General features: G+C 39.3%; 1 long non-coding RNA gene across 1 annotated transcript; it reads left to right on the forward strand.

Moving 5' to 3' along the window:
• The first annotated feature begins 2,680 nt into the window (after positions 1-2,680).
• Positions 2,681-4,004, forward strand: LOC140076069 (uncharacterized). Its single transcript, XR_011849522.1, has 3 exons — positions 2,681-2,741; positions 3,249-3,363; positions 3,548-4,004. It is a non-coding gene; the product is annotated as an uncharacterized lncRNA (long non-coding RNA).
• The last annotated feature ends 5,537 nt before the right edge of the window (positions 4,005-9,541 follow it).

Below are 9,541 nucleotides of genomic sequence, written 5' to 3' on the forward strand. Positions count from 1 at the left end.
ATTTGAAATTTTGAAAATGAATAATTTTTAGAAATTTTTGCCAAATTTCATTTTTTTTCATAGTTAAACACAAAAGATATCATCAAAATTTTACTATTATTTTGAAGTACAATATGTGTGACGAGAAAATAATCCCAATATCCCCAGGATATGTGAAAGCGTTACAAAGTTATAACCTCCTATAATGACAACGGTCAAATTTTAAAAATCAGGCCTGGTCCTAAAGCCCTAAAATGGCTCAGACACAAAGGGGTTAAAGCACTTTGGGAGTGTCATGGCATAACCCCTTTAAGCGTGGTCAATAAATTGTAAATCCTAATTTGTTGTATAATGTGTTTCATTCTTTGCTGCGACACAGTATACGCTGTATGTGCGCCATTGTAACTATTGTGTACGTAATTGTAACAATTTAAGCTTATTCAATAAAGCAAATGTGTTTCCCTCTTACCAGTCATATATGATATGACCTGAAAAAAGTTGTGATATTTGAAGGGGTGGGAAAAACAAAAAAAAGAAAAAGGGCCTGTACATTAACCCCTTAACACTCTGCGCCGTAGCTCTACGGGGGGGCAGCGATCGGTTGCCATGGTAGCCTCGGGTCTTCGTTTGACCCGAATCTATCTGGCTTCTGCAGATTCGTTACAATGAGCCAGTGGCTCATTGTAATGAATGTGCTGTAAAAATGCCATATATTGCAATTCAGAAGTATTGCAGTATATGGTAGCAGCGATCTGACCATCTAGGGTTAATGTACCCTAGATGGTCTAAAAAATAGTGAAAAAAAAATGAACAAAAAATTTAAAAAAATAAAAAAAATTAATAAAATATTAAAAATTCAAATCACCCCCCTTTCCCTAGAACTGATATAAAACATAATAAACAGTAAAAATCACAAACATATTAGGTATTGCCGCGTCCCAAAATGCCCGATATATCAAAATATAAAAACAGTTACGGCCAGCGGTGACCTCCGAGATAGGAAATGGCGCCCAAATGTCCGAAATGCGACTTTTACACCTTTTTACATCACATAAAAAATGGAATAAAAAATGATCAATATGTCTCACAGACCTCAAAATGGTAGCAATGAAAACGTTGGCTCATTTCGCAAAAAATGACACCTCACACATCTCCATGCACCAAAGTATGAAAAAGTTATTAGCGTCCGAAGATGGCAAAAAATATTTTTTCTTTTTTGAACATTCGTTTAATTTTTGAAAATGTATTAAAACACAATAAAACCCATATAAATTTGGTATCACCGAGATTGCACCGAACCAAAGAATAAAGTAGGCGTGTTATTTGGAGCAAAGAGTGAAAGTCGTAAAAACTGAGCCCACAAAAAAAATTCCACTTTTGGAATTTTTTTTCAGCTTCGCAGTACACGGCATGTTAAAATAAATAACATTACGGGAAAGTAAAATTTGTTACGCACAAAATAAGCCCTCACACAGGTCTGTACACGTAAAAATGAAAAAGTTATGGATTTTTGAAGGTGGAGAGCGAGAAATGATCGGAAAAACACTGCATCCTTAAAGGAAACCTACAACTTCTGAAGGTAGGTATGAGATGCAAACACCGGGCACCAGCTCAGGGTGAGCTGGTGCCGGTGCTTAGTCTCGTTAGTGTTAAAACCGCGGTATCGCGGTTTTAACACTTTTTAAACTTTATAGTAGAAACTGCTTCGGCGCTGCGTGAGACCGTGCGCGCGCAACGCCTGCGGCATTTCCAATGTAGGCGCGCGCACAATCGTGCGCACGCAGCGCCGAAGCAGTTTCTGCTAGAAAGTTTAAAAAGTGTTAAAACCGCGATACCGCGGTTTTAACACTAACGAGACTAAGCACCGGCACCAGCTCACCCTGAGCTGGTGCCCGGTGTTTGCATCTCATACCTACCTTCAGAAGTGGTAGGTTTCCTTTAAGGGGTTAAGGTGGTTAAAATACATCCACACCATGTGCCACCAGGGCCGTACTGGCTACAATAGGGATCTTTAAGAAGCCGATACCATTGCAGTGCGCCAGATTATTTCTCCAGGACATTGCGTCTTTCAGTGCGTCTTTTTGATTTTATTAAAATATTTCCGGAATAACTATTTATATCATCATTTGGGTTAAAATCATGACTTATTTTAGGGACCCTTTGTATACAATATTGATTATGAGGAGGAGTGTCTCTGCATACAATAATTTATCATGGGTGAATATAGATAATAATTTATTATGGGGGGGATCACTATGCATATTACAAAGTATTATATGGTCTTTCTCTATATATAATTCATTACCATGGAGCAATGTGTGATTGAATTTGATCATTTATTGATGCAGTATAGACAGGTAAACAATGAATTTTAGAGTAGAATATTTTCCATGGTCTTCATTTTGTACATTATAATAAATGTTGTCATACAATTAACAGTAAATAAGGCAGCAATGTATTAGCTGATATGTTGTAGGTCACAGGCGGCTGTCATAGAGACAATTATGACATCATCGAGTTCTAGCCATATAGTCAGTGGTTCAGAAGCTGCAGTTGTGATTGTGGTTTGTGAGAGGAGAGATCACTACGTGCGATTTTTTAGCTGTCATTTCTGTGCAAAATGTATGTCTTTTTGTTCTTTTTGTTGTGTGTGTCTTGTGTTGTCTGTCGCCCAACCCCCCCGCCATCATTAATGGAGGAGGGAAAAGGCAGTACCATCGCCCTCCATGGATTAGACCCAAGCAAGGATCAGGATTTAGTGAGTAAGTGTCCACCATGTGTATTTATAATTGTGATTATAGGTCTTTGAGCTAATTGCTATATTTTAACCCTTAAATACTTAATTTTGTCAGTATGTGTAGCCCATGATTTGTAAGGTGTAACACAATATAGGAGCTCTATACAAATAAAGATTTATTATCTGAGGCCTTTATTATGGGCAAAACAGGCAATAATGGCAGCAGCTAATGTGTAGTAATCTACATAGTGGATAAGATCTGAGCAGATGTCATCCACATATAGAACCTACCACCTGGAGCAGGAGCTCACCTGTGCCGTGTATCTACCCCTGAAGCTTGTCACTTATCACATGTTTTACAATACATTTACAGGGGTCACACAAGGAGCATCACATCTCACTCATGAATGTCCTCACTAGGTTGTGTCAGACTGTCCTCTACATTGATGCCTATAGATGACATATAACGGCCAAGCAGATTTCCTTTCTTAATGAAAACCAGTTTTAGTAACATAATCCCTGTCTCTTTTAGGACATCGAAGATCTTATATTGAGGAGCTGAAAGAACATTTTAGTGATTTACCTAGAAGTGTTATTTATGGGCTGCCGGTTATCATCATATGTGTGGCGTTGCTGTGCGTTTGCAGGTATGTAGTATTTTTCTTTGCACTTCTAAGAGATAAGAAATAGATTCCCTCCTGGAGTCCAGGTCATTAATAAAGATCTGAGACAAGACAGATTTATGTCTATAGAGATTCAACATTAAATATAAATTTTGCCGTCTTGTTTTCATATATAAATATTGTAATAATTACATTTTGTGTATTACAGCCTGTGCACTGAGCCTCCAGATAAATTTCAGTACATCTAGTTCCTGATTCTCCGCATTGACCTCGGCTTTTGACCCCCGGACCGTCCTGACTACGATTTCTCTTCATCCTTTGGCTTATCTCATCCTGACTGCTCTTCTGTTGACGACCCTTGGCTAGGTTTCTGACCTTGCTACAAGTTCTTCACCACAAATCACCTACTGCCAATTGGTGACCTTAATGGATGATTACGAGCACCATAATCTGGGAAGTTGCCCACTCTTGCATTGTTAAAAGGTGAAGAACTGGCTAAGACTCCCTACTACAAGTTCTCCACCACAGAGCACCTACTGCCAATTGATGACCTTGATGAAGCGTTCTGAGGACCATGGTCTGGGAATTTGCCCCTCTAGCAGTTTAAAGGGTGAAGATCTGTCTGAGACTCACTACTTCAGCCTAGGCAACAACAAACTATTGCAAAAAGAAATAAAATTTTATTGACAATAAAAGAGACTTGCACTAGATTTTATGAAATAGTTCTGGCTGCCAGTCACTACATATAAATCTCACTAATCTATTGTAACAGAGTTTTCATACACCTGACACATTTTTATATCACTAAAAAACGTACTAACACGGTGCTGATTCTGGAGAGGTAGAGCAACAGTTTTAGATGATTTGCTTTGATCTTCCCTTTCTAGCTTTGTCCACAACCTTCTTCTTGTCATAACAGAGCCTCCATGGATCTAGAGAAGAACGCTGCAGGTACTGAAGTCAGAAGATTCTTAAGATCTCCGCACTCTTTAGTGAAGCTGCATGTGGTCAGGATTGGATCAGTAGTTTGTATAAGTATTCGTAAGCCAATACCAGGAATGGTCCAAAACATGTAATAGATGGAGATCACCCAGTTATACTTTGTCTCTGTGTGGGCTCCACTTCTGGTTTTGGTATAAAGGGGTTTTCGTAGGAAGCAAGTTATACTCCATCCAAGAATGATATATATCTCATCTGTTACCAAGCAAGAAAAGACAAAAACATCAATGCAGGCCCAAGAAAATTCTGAAGCTAACGTGGATGTCAGGTTTGTGACACCAAAGACATGAGCCACAATCTTCATGGCTGGAATAACAAAAGAGACGAGATTTTTTTTTTTTAAGCAATGGGCCAAGTACAGTATAGATATTGCCAAGTGTCCTGGGATCTGTCTATTGGGAAGGCATTGTGGAATAATATATTTTGAAGTCCCCTAATATTTATAAAATTATGTGGTGGAAATGCAAATGATAACATCAGGCAGTGTATTGGATTGTAACTTATTTTCCACACACTGTATATTTTAGCGATATAGAAAATGATCTGTTATCTGAGCCACTGCAAAAGCCACAACTGTGGATTGAAAAAAAATGATTTGTTTACTAAAAAGGATAATTTTTTATATAGTATGCGGAGGATGTGGTGAACATTTTTCTAAAATACTTAACTAATTACATACATCCCCGTGGGCCCTCAATGGCCGCACTTGTGGCACCATAGTCTCTATACATGGGGAAAAGATAGGATATGTCCTTTATTTCCCTGTGTTATGGTGTAATGCATCGTGCATCTTTAAGGAAAGGGGAGGGATCAACCCTCCTCCTCTCTATGGTGATGTTCATGTGATTGTCGCCTTAATTTGTAAAAAATATCGAGCTAGTCTCTACCATAGAGAAGAATATACCAGCATGTACAGTGTGTGTGTATGGAGGCTGCATGAGCTCACATTTAATCTCTCTGTGTTTGGTTAAACAGCTCTGAGAAGGTAGGATTAACCCATTCATTTTTAGTTTGATCTGTGAAATTAATGCTCATAGCATATTTTAGTCAGGGAAGGAGCAGGATGAGTTACCACTCACAGCTGTGTAACAAACAGGAGCGAGAGACCAGTTTTCAATCTGGTAGATTGCTATTTTCCATAGCAACTTTAACATTTTAAGTATGGGGAACATTGCAGTCTTTTTCTTTACAAACTAAGCAGAGTTTCTTATTGAAGTATATTTAAAAACATGTTCAGAATACCCCCGCCCCAACATACACACACACAAACACACACAATCACACACAATATCAATAGTAATCTGGAATTATTACTCTTAATTCTTTTTAGCCTAAATGAGTGAGTAATCACTGGAATAGTGAAAACCCCTAAAATCACAAGAACGGAGACCCCTGTGTAACCCCCACCCTGTTTACATGAGTTATACAGGCTTGTCGATCTTGTAAATATCCACTATAACTGTATTGCTTGAAATTATTTGTTTTTGAAGTCATTTTAATATTATCAGTCATTTAGTGGTAATCCAGAGCTTGCTGTTCTTGGACATGGACAGACATTGTGAAAGCCGACAATCCATCTCATGACGTCAATTCAGACTTTCTAGGATCACTGCCTATACAATCACTGCTCTCACTTTGTTCACAAGACAATAATTCTCTCCAAAATTAGTATGTACAGTAATTTTTTAGAGAAAAATTATTTAAAGCTGCACTTTTTCTAGTTTTATAAAGAAACAAATACAATAAGATTTTTTTTAAAGCAACAAAAGAAAAATCAAATAATATTTATAATATTTTCAATCCATGTGCAGAACATATCAAATCTTAAATATTACTGGATATTTATCCCCTTACTGCATTGGGACGTTCCGGAATGTCCTGATGTGGGAGGGGGAGTATGAAGAGGGCTCAGAGGCTGAATAATGCCTCAAACACCCGCGATTGGTGCCACCACCGACCACATGTTAATCATTGAAATGCTGCCGGGGCGCGATGATCAGTTGCCAAGAAAGCCGGGAGTTTGAGCAATAAAAAAAACTAAAAAACATAATTCTGCTCCAGGTGTCCCTGGAAATCATTCCTCAAAGTACTTTGCTTCTCGGTCCTCATGTAGTACCTCTTTTGCCCCCTAGCAACCAGGGTTTCCAGCTCTCAAAAAAACTACAATCAGCAAGATGGAGGCGGGACCTGCCTCCTGTCACCTCATCACATGCATGTGCCGCTGACCAATGGCACCGTATCTAATATATATCTATCATCTATTATTTAGTCATATCTATCTATCATCTTTCTATCTATGTATCTATCTATCTTATATCTATCTATCTATCTCCTATCTATCCATCTATGTATCTATCTCATATCTATCTATCTATCTAGTATCTACCTACCTATGTACCTATTTATCTAAGTAATACTTCAGCACAGCACATGAGGACACAGCTTGCAGACTTGGAGAGTGCCCCCTGCCACTTCCTTGTGTGAGGTGATGGGGGGAAGGGGGGCTGCAGTTCCTGTCTGTGTGGATTATTTGCTTATAAACAAGTGTAGGGAAAGCTAAGGGAGAGATAAGCGTAGGTGTTTGGTCACTACATTAATTAGTGCTTCTCCCTGCACATGACTGCTGGAGCAGTGAGACATGAGGTGATAAGCTGATTGCAGGGAGAGAGAGGGGGGCGTGTCTCCTGTGCCGTAGTCTCTGCTTCTTTATGAAGATGGAATGTCTATAGTAACAGCCATATGAGAGATGACTGACATCTAGGGGAAGTCTGCAGAATAAAAGAGGAAGGAGCAAGATTCAGGTAACTAATCCCATTGCAAAAGGGCTTAAAATTACCTGCCCTACAACATATCAAAAGTTTTTTGAAATGACGGTCAAACTCCAAGGCCCGTTTCTTGGTTGCATCTGTAATGTTCTGTGAGTAACAAACCGATATAGATGCAGTGCAAACTGCAATATTCTGTAATACAGGACTATTGCAGTGTATAGTGGAATTGATCAGACACTCTAGGGTTCAAGTACCCTAGATGGCCTAAAAACACAGTAAAAATTTTTTAAAAAAGACAAAAAACCGAGGAGTTTAAATAACCCGCCTTTCCTGATATAAAAATTAGTAAAAAAGTACTGTATATGAGTTTAAGCTGAGGTTTTCAGAACAATTTACATGCGGAAAAAGCCCCACTAGGCTTATACTCGGGTATAAAAAAAAATAAACATATGCCTGCTGACGTCATTGTTCTGTGCCACCAGATTGCATAGGCGTGCATCAGCTGGCCCGGTCGAGAAGCCAAATATCTGCTTAGGGGAGAAGAGGGCGATGCGGGACAGAGCCGGAGAGTGAGCACTACGTTTATTTTTTTTAAGGAGACACTCTGCTGAAGGCTAAATGTATGGGGGCACTCTTCTGGAGGCTAAATGTACAGGGAAGGTACTCTTCTGGGGGCTAATTGTACGGGGGCACTCTGCTGGAGGCTAAATAAATGGGGGGCACTCTGCTGGAGGCTAAATGTACGGGGGGCACTCTGCTGGAGGCTAAATGTATGGGGGCACTCTGCTGGAGGCTAAATGTATGGGGACACTCTGCTGGAGGCTAAATGTATGGGGGCACTCTGCTGGAGGCTAAATGTATGAGGGATCTCTGCTGGAGGCTAAATGTATGGGGGCACTCTGCTGGAGGCTAAATGTATGGGGGCACTCTGCTGGAGGTTTAATCTATGGGGGCACCCTGCTGGAGGTTTAATCTATGGGGGCACTCTGCTGGACATTTTGTTAATTGGAGGGGCTGCAGAGAACATTGTATTGATGAAGGGAAACTACTTAACATTTTATTGATGAGTAGCAGCTACATATCCCGCCCGCGGCTTATACTTAAAACGTCAATATGTTTTCCCAGTTTTTTGCAACACATCCCCAGAAGAGACACATATCTACTCTCCAGTCTCTTGTTGAAACCAACTTCCTTTTCTTTCCTGAGGATAACAGCTAAAGTGATGTTCTGGACAGTTGTGGTACACCCTGGATACAGTTTTGACACAAACCTACAAATGAAATTGTCTACACAAATCAACTATGGTAAATGGCAGAAAACAAGACAACTTAATAACCCCTCTGAAGATAAACTTGTAAGGGAAAACTTAGAAGTACCTGAAGAAAAAAAATCTCCTTTTCACCACAAGACCCATCACAAAGAAATTCTACAGTAAGTGGAGCCGTCTGATGCAGGAGATACCTCTGATGGCAAATCTGCCCCTAGACCTTCTCAAGCCGACCTTCTTCAAGTCTCCCACAAAATTATGCAGCATATCATAGAAAGAGCACTATGGTTATTTATGGGGGGAGGAAGGCACAGGAGATCTAGTGTATTGTGGAATAGCAACGATGTAGCAGAGCTGACAGTGTGTAATAGGCATCTCATGGATCTCATCATCTCTCATCTGTCTTACCGTATTACCTGCGGCAATATCAGCTTTCAGCCTGGACCTACTTAGACCACTTTTACCCACAAATCAAGCACCTATGCAAGTGGTTGAGAGAGCCCATAGAGTTTTACACCCTAAAGATAGATATAAATGTGAGGTAGATAGATGATAGATTATGAGATTGATTGATGGATACTATAAATGAGATATAGACACATAGATAAATAAATATAAATGAGATAGCTAGACAGACAATATTCTAAAAGATAGATATAAAAAATAAATAGGGAGAAGATATATAGATACCATAGACCTATATATAGGGGGAGCTATATTATAAGATTGATAGATAAATGATTACAGGCAAGATATGATGTTATAAGAGAGAGAGAGAGAGAGATTTTAGATATATATGAGAGAGAAAGAGAGATATGAGATAGATATGAACATACCTCCCAACTTTTATGGAGGATAGATGGAGATATGGGATGAATACAAGAGACCTTTCTATGTTATCCGTAGCAGCCAATATTAGCTCAGCTTCCATTTTTAAACTGCTTAAAGAATGATAGATGAGCTGTGATTGGTTGCTGTGGGCAGCATGGACACAGCATTTATAAATGAGAGCCATATACAATATATTTTCTGAGGTAAAGGTTACTGGAGGAGATTTATCAGAAGAGCAGAACTGTTCTAGTTGCCCAGGGCAACCAATCAGAGCTCAGCTTTCATTTTACTACAGCTATTTATAAAATTAAAGCTGAGCTCTGATTGGTCTCCATGG

Source organism: Engystomops pustulosus, chromosome 8 (assembly GCF_040894005.1).
Source record: "Engystomops pustulosus chromosome 8, aEngPut4.maternal, whole genome shotgun sequence".
Classification (NCBI taxonomy): Eukaryota; Metazoa; Chordata; class Amphibia; order Anura; family Leptodactylidae; genus Engystomops; species Engystomops pustulosus.